Below are 13038 nucleotides of genomic sequence, written 5' to 3' on the forward strand. Positions count from 1 at the left end.
AGTTTATCTTACTTTTGTTCTTTGATTCTAAGTTACAATCTGATGTATTTGTGCTTTCAATATCAATTAAAGAAGAGTTCTCTTTGTTTCTTTTCTTTTCTAAGTTCTTCAATGGCATTATTTTTCTTTATTTTTGTTCCTTTCACCTTTTCCATGAACAACTAAACCCATCTTAGATGAAGCCATGGGAAAGGAGAAAGGTTTTTAATTAAATTCAATGTGATGGAATTCATGGTTTATAATTGTTTCATATCAATCATTCATGACATTGGCTTTCCCCTTTCGTATGAATGATTGCTATGAATATTATAAATATTTATATAGCCCTTAAAATTGGATAGTATGTTTGATAAATCGCTAATGGGCAATGACATCCATTGATCTTATTTCCTAGTGACCGGATTTATTAAATATACAATTCAATACAAAAATTGGTTTAATTAATAATCCAATCCAAACCCATGGTGAATTCTAACCCTAAGTAATCTTTTAATCGAATTAAGGTTCCAATTTAATTTGTAATTACTTTTGCAATCAAGTTCCAATTTAATTTAGAGTAGTTTTTCATTCTAATTTTCTAATTAATTTAGGCTTATATATTTTTGTTTTCTAATTAGATTAGATAGGTAATTAGTAGAAATCATTAGAATATTAGTTCTCCTCGCCTAAGTATAAGGATTGAAATCGTAACCGTTTCTTCATTATTTTCGATCCGTATCTATTTAGATTATAGACTTAAATATATTGTTGGATCCGAGGTTATACTCAATGGAAATCCTGAGTACATTCCCGGCAACAATATATCATAAGTTTATTTTTCATATAGTATAAGCGTAGAAATCACAATAAGCTCTTCCTTGAGTTCGACCCGTATCTGCACGCGATTCTTGCACTCGTAGTTATTTATAATATCACAATCAGGCAATGTGAGCCGGAGATCTTATGATGTCACCACCACGTACCTTACTTTGTAAAGGAAATTACATAAAGCTTGGTAAACAAATGTAAATTTACTGAAAGCTAAATAGATATAGGCTGAGTAGATGCACTATTCTGAAAAGAGAGGATTCCGAGATTGCGGAGATTTTGGCGGCGTAATGGCACGGTGTTGATGAAGAGACTTCGGGTTTGCCGAGGTTTCAGCAGAACAACGGCGCTATTATTGAGAAATAGCTCGTGTTTTTGCCAAATTTGACAGAACAACGACATTATTTGAAGGATGCCGCTCGGAACCTTCGAAATTTCGGCAGAATGCCGACACCCGGTGTGAGCTACCTAGAGTTTCTCTACTTTCTCTCTTCTAGAAACAAATAGACTAGGGTTTTTTGGATTTCTGTAGGGGTTTGGTGTATTCAAGAAGAAGGGGGGGTGAAATAACCACAAAGAGGAGGGAGAGAAAGAGATTTAACCCAAAATTTCTCACCCTTTACTCTTACCCCCTCTATTTATAGTTTTTTTTTTTTTGGGGGCGGGGGGGGGGGGGGGTAAATATTGGTAATTTCGGCTAAAAATTGGTGTCACCCAAGTGACATCACTTGGGTGACATCATTTTTCGGAAGGCGCGAAGTTTCACTTTGTTCTTGTCTCGAAAAATGTGTTTTTTAATCTTTTATCGGTGAGTTTCGATCGTCCATAACTCCTCCGATTGAATTTCGATTCACGCGCGATCAGGTCCGTTGGATTCCTCGTTCTGAGGACTTTCCAATGAACCTAATATTATATGCTTTCGAAAAATGAGTGTCCTTTGGGTGAAAACAAAAGTTTCTGACCCAAAGTTAACTTACCAATTAAAATGCCGCGTGCAAACGGGCTTACCGGTTTATGCCGTAAAAGGCAGGTGTTGTGTAAAACAAGCTTTCGGTTTGCCGAAAAAGGCAGGTGTTGTGTAAAAACAGGCTTTTCGGTTGTTAAAACGGCTGTCAAAAATCATTTTCTTCTGAAAAACACCCTAAAGAGAGATTGAGAGAAACCAAACGGGTGCTCTGGGGCTCGTCATAAGGTTCTTCCTCGTGACACCTATCATTAGTACCGCCTTGACAAAATTGGGTGTCTACAGTCACACAAAACCTTTCTCTAAAAGCTCTTCTAACTGTTCTTTAAATTCCCTCATTTCCACAGGAGCCATCCGGTATGGGGCCTTAGAAATTGGTGCCGTACCCGGTGCCAAATCCATAGTAAACTCCACCTCTCTATCTGGGGGTAGACCCGGAAGGTCTTCAGGAAAAACATCTACAAATTCATTGACCACAGGGATATCTTCAACTCTTACATCATTACTTTCAACTTCCACTTCTGATGCTAGAAAGGCTTCACAGCCTTGTCTAAGCAAACGACATGCTTGCATGGCAGATAGAATTACAAGGGTAGAGCGAGCTCCACTCCCTTCAAAACAAAATCTTTCTTCTCCAGGGATTTCAAAATTCACTATTTTCTTATTGCAGTCCACAAGGGCATGATGGGCTGACAACCAATCCATGCCCAGAATTACATCAAAATCATAAAGATCTAAAAGTATTAGGTCCGCTGTTAAGTCTCTATCACCAATCCTGATAGGACACATCTTGTTGACACTATTGGCTACAAGGTTACTTCCTACTGGTGTACTGGCACACAATTCATAGTCCATAGGCATAACAGATAATGAATGCAGCATAGCAAATGAGGAAGAAATAAATGAATGGGTAGCTCCGAAGTCAAATAACACATAAGCATACAAAGAGGCAACAGGTAGTGTACCTGAAACCACGGTGCCGATAGTCTAAGCATCTTGGTGAGTAAAAGCATGCAAGCGACCAGGAATGTGAGGTCGATCAGTCCTCAGTTGTGCTGCATGAAATGTTGGAGCGGTATGATTCTAGATGGTCTGTGACTGAATGGGTTTCATTTGAGCTAGAGTAGTCCTTTGAACTAATTGAGAGTCGTCCACCATCATAGGGCGCTCCACAATCTTGTGGCCTATCTCGCCACACTTAAAACATGCACCTAATGCCCACCTACATATTTCAGTAGGGTGATTCTTCCCACAACTTTCACATCTGATTGCTAAGGTTTTACTAGGTTTCGACTTTATCTGACGGTTATCTTGATTCTTCTGATTTCTAAAATTTCCCGACTTGCCACTGGATTCCTGAAACGACTGTTGCCTCCTTGAAGGTTGGTATGAGGCTGATCCCTTGGAGGTCTGTCCTCCTCTGAAATCACCGTCTCTACCTCTCTTCTTCTGATTCATTTGGGTGAGTTTTCAAGCCTCAGCATGAACTGCTTCGAGCTTCTTCGCTCGATCCACTAACTCGGCATAGGTCTCTGGGGCATTTGAGCCGGCAATGCCCTTCTGAATATACATGGCTAGCCCATGCTCAAACTTGTCCCTCTTAGTATCTTCATCGGGTACCATCATCGGGACATGACGAGCGAGTCTATCAAATTCGGCCTCATATTCTTCAATGGTCATATTTCTTTGCACCAACTTATAGAAATCCCTTTGCAGTCTATATAAGGTACTCCTAGGGAAATACTTAGTGAGGAATTCAGTACGGAACATAGCCCAAGTAAAAGGGCCCTGATGGTGCTCATACCTACGCTTGATTCCTTTCCACCAATGGAGGGCTCTCCCTTTTAACATGTATGCCGGAAAATCAACATTATCTTCATCTCGATTACATCTCATTGCCGTAAGGCCTTCTCTGCACTTTCTAACCACGACTCAGCGTCATCCCCCCGAAGTGGATTCCTTGAAGTACCTTGGTGCCAGTCTCATAAATTTTGACATGCCATTCATCTGATGTAGTTGCCCTGCCCCCTGAAGCTGTTGTAACTGGGGCTGTTGCTGATACTGGTTTGCCATCCCAACAAAGGCTCTCATAAAGTTTCTCATTTCAGTCCATTCTTGTTTTATGTCATCTTGAGGGACCACAGGTGGGGGAACTTGAGGATTCACATTCTGGCCTAGATTCACATCCTAAGCTTGATTCACATTCTGCTCTTGATTCTGATCACCCAAATTCTGAGGTTCCGGGTTAATGGGTTCATTAAAAACTTCATTCTGATCCCCACCAACAATTTCATTTATGAATCGAGTGTGATCCCTACGAGCTCCTCATCTCGCCATTCTACAATTCCATATAACACTTGATTAGTCATTTGTCACATGTTTCACAATTCACAAATATCTATACTCTATATCAAAATACCCCACGCAGCTATTATCTATCACTTGAGCTTCTTACAATTCTTACCCAATTGCAAACTTGCATGCTTCCCAAGCGTTCCCAGGTGCATTTGAATTTATAATTGGGCCCTGGTTGCGCGACTGACTTATGTGTTGTCAGGCGTCCCTGGAACACACAAATCCGTCAAGTGCTTCCTAAATGCTGATTGTTTAAATTCCCAATCTCACTCCTAAATAATTCAATCAATCTTTCACCTAGGACCTAAAGCCTAGGCTCTGATACCACTTTTCTGTCACGCCCCCAAGCCATACATATATACACACATAACCACAACACAGGGCTTAAGGGTGCGACAACGCTGTATACCTGCAAAGCAAGCTCCACACGCATACAAGGCTAACAAAGCAATATCAAAACCATCTGCAATAATCTAAATAACTAAAATTAAATGTCTTACATTAATCCAATAATCAAATCTCAATTCCTTTCCAAATCTCTCATCTATCAATCCCATAAAAGTCAAGTACGTAATCAAATGACATAGTCTCAATAAATCCTAAACGATACTCACTGTCTAATAAATGTAAAAGTACTGGAAGATAATGATAACAAAAAATCAGAGATCACGCCTGCGCCTCCTCATCGACTCCAAGAGGATCAAACTCTGAAAATGATGATAAACCGTAAGCTAAAAAGCTCAGTACATAATAACTGTAAGCCCAAGGGTTCCCATGGCTCTAATCATTCACCTTACCTCTTGTTTTGATGCTAGCAAACCAAATTGATTAGCATTTATGGACTGATGTGTTGCTTTGATGTGTTGTATTGTATACAGGAATTTCATGTCATAATCACCATTACACAACTCTTGAGAACACATGGCTTGTGGATCAAGGAGCAAAGGAACCAAAGCTTGCACCTACAGTGAAGACATCCTCATTTGAAGATGTTCAAATCAAGAAGCTCATCATGAAGATTCCACAAGTTCCCAACAACTGTCAAGAAGGATCTTGGAGTTGAACATGCCATGGTGACACCTCATGTACCTCAACATGCATTTAAGATTGGAGGAGAAGTCACAAGAGCCGAATCAAGTTCAAGATGCTCACTCAAGCCGAAGAAGTCCAAGAAAGTGCAAAGAAGCCTATACATTCCAAGAAGACTCAAGATTTACATCTTTTATATTGTATTTGGAGTCCTCTTGATTTTATGTTTAAATGCACTTTCAAAAGGTTTTCAAATGATTTTTATACTTAACATTTTACATCTTTGAAAACCATTAACACACCTAAAAATGTGTTTGAAAACTTTGGACTTAAGCCCAAAGACCATGGCCCAAATCCCTGAATTTTAATGTTAAATTAGATTTTTAAACAGGGCCGGTCGACATGGGGTCTCTCGGGCGACCGCGACAAGATGGCTGGATTTCCAGCGCTTGAAGAAAAATAGCGGGCCGGTCAACCGGGTCAAGTCGGGCGACCGCGGATATGTTTATGTTTCAACAGAAACAATCCGTCATGGGTTTGGGCGGCGACCGCCGTGGGTCGGTCTACCGAGATAGGTTTTTGAGCCAAATTTTTTGAGCAAACAGGTAAGCCTCGCCGGGCGACAGCCATGGGCCGGTCGACCACGGCGGTAAGAAATTTGAAAATATAAAAGGGCGCCAGATAGGGGCGGGCGACCGCGGTGGCTAGGTCGACTGTGACAGTCAGGCAAACTAGCCATTGGGGCTTTCGCAGGTTGACTTTTTCAACCCAGTTTTTTATAGTTTTACCCCCAAACGGTTATATTTTCAAATACACTATATATACATGATTAAACCTATCTAAACAGGCTTTTGAACATTTGAGAAAGATCACATCCCATTTCTCTTTAAGCTTCAACTTTTAAATCAAAAGCAAAACCTCTTTGAACTTGTATTTTCACATTCTTTCAAGAGGCACTCCATAGCGCTTTACGTTTGTATTTTCTTGGAGTAATTGTGAGCTATCAATGTTGTAATCCGCCTATTAAGAGGCATTGGGTGTTTTTCATTTTATTCTTTGTTTTTCATTGAGGGTCTTCTCTTCGGCCCGCTAATAATTATGAAGATGAGGGTCTTCGATTCGGCCCGTTAAGAATAGTGAATCAGGCATATGAGGGTGTGTCCCCTCATCGAAGGCTTCGTGCAGATGGGCTTACATTTTGGTGCTTGAGAAAGAAAAAGCTTGGTGATTGTAAATGGCTCATTGATCCGGCCTTGAAGAAGGATCGAGATAGTGGAACTCGTGCATAGACGTGAAGAGTGGAGTAGGTCTCGTGATAGACCGAACCACTATAAATCTTGTGTTCATTGTCTCCTTCTCTCTTCCTCTCCTTCTCTTGCATGTGTGGTGATTGGTAAATTCTAACCCTAACTTGTATTTGTGCTTTTAATTAAACAAGAGTTAGTAAATGCACTTGATTAGAAAATTTAAACCCTAATTGCATTATAATGTATATTTAAACAAGGGTTAGCAAATGTGCATGATTAGAATGTCTAAACCTTAAATTTTATTGATATACCTATTTGAACAAGGGTTAGACTAATTAGTGCTTAATTAAATGGATTATTTTTTAATCTTTCCTTAATTAAGCCTAAAATTTCTAATTGACCAATTCACCCCACTCTTGGGTTGTCACACTTGTATTTCATTTGGTATCAGAGCTTAGGCTCTTAAAGAGATTGTTTAACTTTAAAAAATCTACAAGAGAAAAGATCTGTGACAATGCAAATGGATTTTGAGAAAGGCCGATCCACCCTAATCCCTCCATTCTTTAATAGAACGAATTATGGAGCAAGTTTCTCTCAAATCCATAGATCATGACATTTTAGATGTCATTGATGAGGGAATTTCTTTTTCAAGGAAATGGACTGAAGGTGATTTGGACATCACAATTCTAACAAGTTTGTTTGGATAAGAAAATGTACACTCACACAAATAAACTTGGATGGAACCAAAAGGATTTGGGTTCCAAAGAATCCCTCTAAACTAAATAGTGAATGAGTTAGTTTAGGGGCTATGTTAAATGTTCATATCCTTCACATTCATACTAGATACTTTAATTCATTGACCACTTTTTGTATCTAGTTTTCTTGAGCTTAATGATATATCTTTTTATTTTTGTGCTTAGATACACATTACTATACAAGGTTCTTAATAAAATGTATCTTTGCTCATTGTGCTTAAATGATCACATCTTTTTCTTGCTATAGTCTAAATATAATTCAATGATATATTTTATCTTATACTATATTTTTGTGCTTTATTGAATATCCTTCTTGAAAAGCCTATCTAAGTGCAAATCACATCACTTGTACACTTAGCATCCACAAAGTAAATCCACAATAGAAAATTCAATGTGAAAACCATATGTGTGCTTTCATGAAAATGAACAATTTTTTTGCCCTTTAGTTCAAATTGATCCTTCAAGTTAATTCTTTTCTCTTGAACTCTATAGAGGACAATTTTGGCTTTTGCTAGATCTTGGCATATTCAACTTAGGTAGAATATCATTTCTAGCAAAATTGTGTGCTAAACGCCATGTCTAAGAAAATTCACTCAAATCCTTTCTTAGACATCTCTTATGCCCTAAGTGAGTAAGTATGTTTAATACTATGCACCTAGTTGTCCTTCTAACCCATTCTTATGTGCTTAATGATTATCATTAAATGCATAAGAAATCTTGATGGGTTAAAATCGATGTATTCCAAAAAGCTTAAAATGAATATCCTCACATGACTAAGATAAAACTATCTAGTCATAGTAGTTCATTTTAGAATGCATGTGTCCAAGGTGATCATCACTTGACATTCCCTTGAAGTCCTTGGATTATTCTCTACAGTCCTGCATGAATATTTTTTTGTAGAGAATTAAAAATAAGTCTAGATTCAATGTGTGAAACTCAATTGAGTTAAATTGAAAATGTCATAGGAATCTAGTATCTCTGTTGGGCAGCTACTCATTATAGTGGTTATCATGTAACACATTGTGATGGGAACACTTGTATCCCACACATCTTGGTTTTCAATGGGCCTTTTGCAGTTTGTGCTTAAATGCCCTATCTTATATATAGTGGTTTGTGGATGTAGGCATAGATGTTTGGACCATGATCCTTGTGTCCAAACATGGTAGACTATCCATGAATGCTCTCACTTGCATGAGCCATGGATGTCTCTCTTAGAGATGTGATTCTATTGATCCCTCTTAAAATGTCTAACTTCTATAGATTTAAGCTTAATTGGTAATCTATATAATCTATAGTTATTCCCCTGGTATGGTACATGGTAAGATGGTAAACTTAAAGTTAAAAGCTACTTAATTGGTGCTTTTATCATTCTTACTTGTTAAGAAGGAGATTGTACCTTCACTATTAATTAAAACATCTAATTACTTTGGCTTGTAGCCAACATCTTAACTATGATAAGCCATATGTGCCTTGTGTGTTATACATATATTATATGCACATATTTAGGGGGAGTATGGTATGCTAGGTTGATACCTTAAACCTTAGCAAATCATGCATTAGTGGCCCAAGGGTGGTTTAAAAATTATTCACCTTTAAATTCCTTGGTGTCCCTTTGGTTGGACATCCCTTTGATTCATACACTGTATGAGTCACTTACAAAGGGAGAGCTATACATGCTCAATGTTTGTCCATCCATCTTATCATATGATGTTTGATGTGCATCACATATGATAAGTACACTCATATGGAGCCATATTGCTCCATATGTGTTGTAGCTGGGTCTTTTCCTATTCTTTAAATTTGAGATCATCTCTCATCTTTTGGCAAGTTCCCTTGGCCTAAAGCCTTAGTGACATATCTTTTTTTGGGCCTTATACTTATCTTGGATAGACTTATATGTTTCTATCTCTGCCAATGATAAGTATCTTATTCTAGAGTTTGAAAAATCTCTAGAATCCTTCTTCATAGGACAGTGCTTGAGATGATCATCTCATTGTCTATGAAGTAATCTCTTATCATGTATTTTTGAATGAAAATATATTATCATGATAAGATCCAATGGCTGTACTTTTACATTAATATCTAAGCCATTGTATATTGTCAGGCCTTGCATTATAAGAAGTATAAAAGGCCAATGACAATTTCTTGGAAGAAGGATGATTTAAAAATATTTTTGAGTTTGTCATGTCCCATCATTTCTTCTAAGATTCTAGCTTCGGAGGACTCCACTCAAATCATATGTCCTTCGCAGCTTGTCTCGGTACTTATCTCTTTCCATCGTGCCAGATGTAATAAGATGGTAGATGTACTCAATTTTTCTCTGTCCAACCCTACACTCTTTCCACAGTGAAGGATGAACAGAGACTAAGTAAATTGAAAACTCATATCTAAAGGCTGGCATGTGCACTTTCTGGCCATCCTTTCATGGATGACCCTTTGAAGAAAGAGAAAGATTTAAAGCAAGTACCCATTCTCTCAAATCCAGAAAGAACTTTTAAAGATGCTACCCTTACATGGAAAAAGGGTCAAGTATTGATCTAAGCTCTTCTAAATATTCATCAGTAGAAGAGTTCCGGATAGAAGAATACAAAGTTCAACTTTGCTTCTTTCGAGAGATTTTCAAATACCACTTTTATCATTTCAAGATGAATTAAATGAAATGTGGTATTAATCTTCCATTTTGATCATGTATATTGAGCTTTATGGTTCTTATCTATGTATACATGATATTTTGGTTGCCATGGATATGTACCTCATTGGTTTCATTCTCATATCCATGTGTTTATTAGACCATCTGCCTTAAACTCATATCCTCTGTCTATTAATCATCCATTCATATTCAAAATGTAATTATTTTGTGAATGGAGTAATCCGAATGGTTAAAGGTGATTAATTAAATCATGGGTTCTATGTGCCTTGAACTATCACAGTTAGTCTAGATGCAATAGTCAGGGGGTGCTTTCACTTGCAAATCCTCTAGGGGCAAGCAACTTGAACTCAAAAGTTATTTTATAATTCTGAGCATGTTCATGCTCAGGAAGAGACTTATCTGCCCTATGATAAGAAAACCCCCATTTGAAGCAACTTGTGAACCCAAATGGTTATGTCATCAATCTGAGCACATTCTTGCTCAGGTAGAGACTCATCTCTTGCAAGTTGCAAATGAAGCCCAAGTGTTTAAATCACTCACCTTTTCAACCATTCTGCCTTGTCATGCCCTATCATATAGGAGGAGAGCCAAATGGTTTCATATTCATGTTTATATAGATCATTGTGATATGCTCAGAATATCTACTGCCCCCTTTTTTACTTGTGCTTAATTTGCCTATCTTTAGAACAAAAAAAAGCTGCTTATCATGCTTTTTACTTTGTTTTATCTTTTGATAAGATATGAGCTTTAATGTAATATCATATACTTAGCACATAGCTTAGATAAGTTATCATTCACCTTGACACCCCACTTGCACTTTCACTTGCATATCTCTACCTTTTTGCTGTTGCCAAAAGGGGGAGATTTTTGGAAATTAATTATGTAGTCCATTGTATATGCACAATATGCTTTACATTATCATTTTATTCATGTGCATATAGTGAGAGGGAGCTATGCTCTATTGTTTATATCATATCATTCTTATTCATTTATTTGGTTGATATCTCATACCTCCCTAATCAATTTGTTTGTCATCATAAAAAAGGAGGAGAATGTAAGCCCAAGGGTTCTCATGGGTCTAATCATTCACCTTACCTCTTGTTTTGATGCTAGCAAACCAAATTGATTAGCATTTATGGACTGATGTGTTGCTTTGAGGTGTTGTGTTGTATACAAGAATTTCATGTCATAATCGCCATTACACAACTCTTCACAACACATTGCTTGTGGATCAAGGAGTAAAGGAACCAAGAGCTTGCACCTACAGTGAAGACATCCTCATTTGAAGATGTTCAAATTAAGAAGTTCATCATGAAGATTTCACAAGTTCCCAACAAGTGTCAAGAAGGAGCTTGGAGTTGAACATGCCATGGTGACACCTCATCTACCTCAACATGCATTGAAGATTGGAGGAGAAGTCACAAGAGCCGAATCAAGTGCAAGACGTTCACTCAAGCCGAAGAAGTCCAAGAAAGTGCAAAGAAGCCTTTACATTCCAAGAAGACTCAAGGTTTACATCTTTTAGATTGTATTTGGAGTCCTCCCGATTTTTTGTTTAAATGCACTTTCAAAATATTTTCAAATAGTTTTTATACTTAACATTTTACATCTTTGAAAACCATTAACACACCCAAAAATGTGTTTGAAAACCTTGGACTTAAGCCCAAAGACCATGGCCCAAATCCCTGAATTTTTAATGTTAAATTGGATTTTTAAATAGGGCTGGTCGATCGGGGGTCTCCCGGGCGACCGCGGTAAGATGGCTGGATTCCAGCGCTTGCGGAAAAATAGCGGGCCGGTCAACCGAGTCAAGCCGGGCGACCGCGGATATGTTTCTGTTTCAACAGAAGCAATCCGTCATGGGTTTGGACGGGTGACCGCCGTGGGTCGGTCGACCGAGATAGGTTTTTGAGCCGAATTTTTTGAGCAAACAGGTAAGCCTCGCCGGGCGACAGCCATGGGCCGGTCAACCTTGACGGTAAGAAATTTGAAAATATAAAAGGGCGCCCGATAGGGGTGGGCGACCGCCGTGGCTCGGTTGACCGCGACAGCTGGGCAAACTAGCCGCTGGGGCTTTCGCAGGTTGACTTTTTCAACCCATTTTTTTACGGTTTTACCCCCAAACGGTCATATTTTCAAATACACTATATATACATGATTAAAACCTATCTAAACAGGCTTTTGAACATTTGAGAAAGACCAAATCCCATTTCTCTTTATGCTTCAATTTGAAAATCAAAATCAAAACCTCTTTGAACTTGTATTTTCACATTCTTTCAAGAGGCACTCAATAGGGCTTTACATTTGTATTTTCTTGGAGTAATTGTGAGCTATCAATGTTATAATCCACCTATTAAGAGGCATAGAGTGTTTTTCATTTTATTCTTTGTTCTCCATTGAGGGTCTTCTCTTTGGTCCGCTAATAATTGTTAGGATGAGGGTCTCCGATTCGGCTAGTTAAGAATTGTGAATCCGGCATATGAGGGTGTGTCCCCTCGCCGAAGGCTTTGTGCAGATGGGCTAACGCTTTGGCCCTTGAGAAATGAAAAGCTTGGTCATTGTAAATGGCTCATTGATCCGGCTTTGAAGGAGGATCGAGATAGTAGAACTCGCGCGTAGACGTAAAGAGTGGAGTAGGTCTTGTGATAGACCGAACCACTATAAATCTTGTGTTCATTGTCTCCTTCTCTCTTCCTCTCCTTCTCTTGCACGTGTGGTGATTGGAAAATTCTAACCCTAACTTGTATTTGTGCTTTTAATTAAACAAGGGTTAGTAAATGCACTTGATTAGAATGTTTAAACCCTAATTGCATTATAATGTATATTTAAACAAGGGTTAGCAAATGTGCATGATTAGAATGTCTAAACCTTAGATTTTATTGATATACCTATTTGAACAAGGGTTAGACTAATTAGTGCTTAATTAAATGGATTAATTTTCAATCTTCCCTTAATTAAGCCTAAAATTTCTAATTGACCAATTCACCTCCCTCTTGGGTTTTCACACTTGTATTTCAGTAACGCACTACAAAAGTGGGGTCGTTTCATGCTATAAAAGAGAGGTTCACAACGGGATAAAAGATATAAGCCACAAGTGAAGTGATTAACACAAGTCAATAAGGAGGGTACAAAGGTTCATAAGGGCATAAGTCAAGTATCACATCAGAGGTCACAATATTCAAAGGGTAACTGAAGGTAATCAATATGGTTACGATTCCACCCCGAGATCAT

The 13038-nt window shown here is 38.2% G+C and overlaps 1 protein-coding gene across 2 annotated transcripts in view; it reads left to right on the forward strand.

The window, feature by feature from the left end:
• LOC143880140 (putative disease resistance protein RGA4) overlaps positions 1 to 13038 on the forward strand; it is a 56844-nt gene that overhangs the window by 5713 nt on the left and 38093 nt on the right. Inside the window, exon 2 of one of the 2 annotated variants that reach the window (XR_013251506.1) lies at positions 5005 to 6103. The exons of the other annotated variant lie outside the window; for it this stretch is intronic. The gene's annotated coding sequence lies outside the window, so the exon portion shown is untranslated. Of the gene's footprint in view, positions 1 to 5004; positions 6104 to 13038 lie in introns of those variants that run through there. 2 annotated transcript variants of the gene reach the window in all.

Source organism: Tasmannia lanceolata, unplaced genomic scaffold (assembly GCF_043159265.1).
Source record: "Tasmannia lanceolata isolate RefF3 unplaced genomic scaffold, GAP_Taslan_0.1 ptg000006l, whole genome shotgun sequence".
Taxonomy (NCBI): domain Eukaryota; kingdom Viridiplantae; phylum Streptophyta; class Magnoliopsida; order Canellales; family Winteraceae; genus Tasmannia; species Tasmannia lanceolata.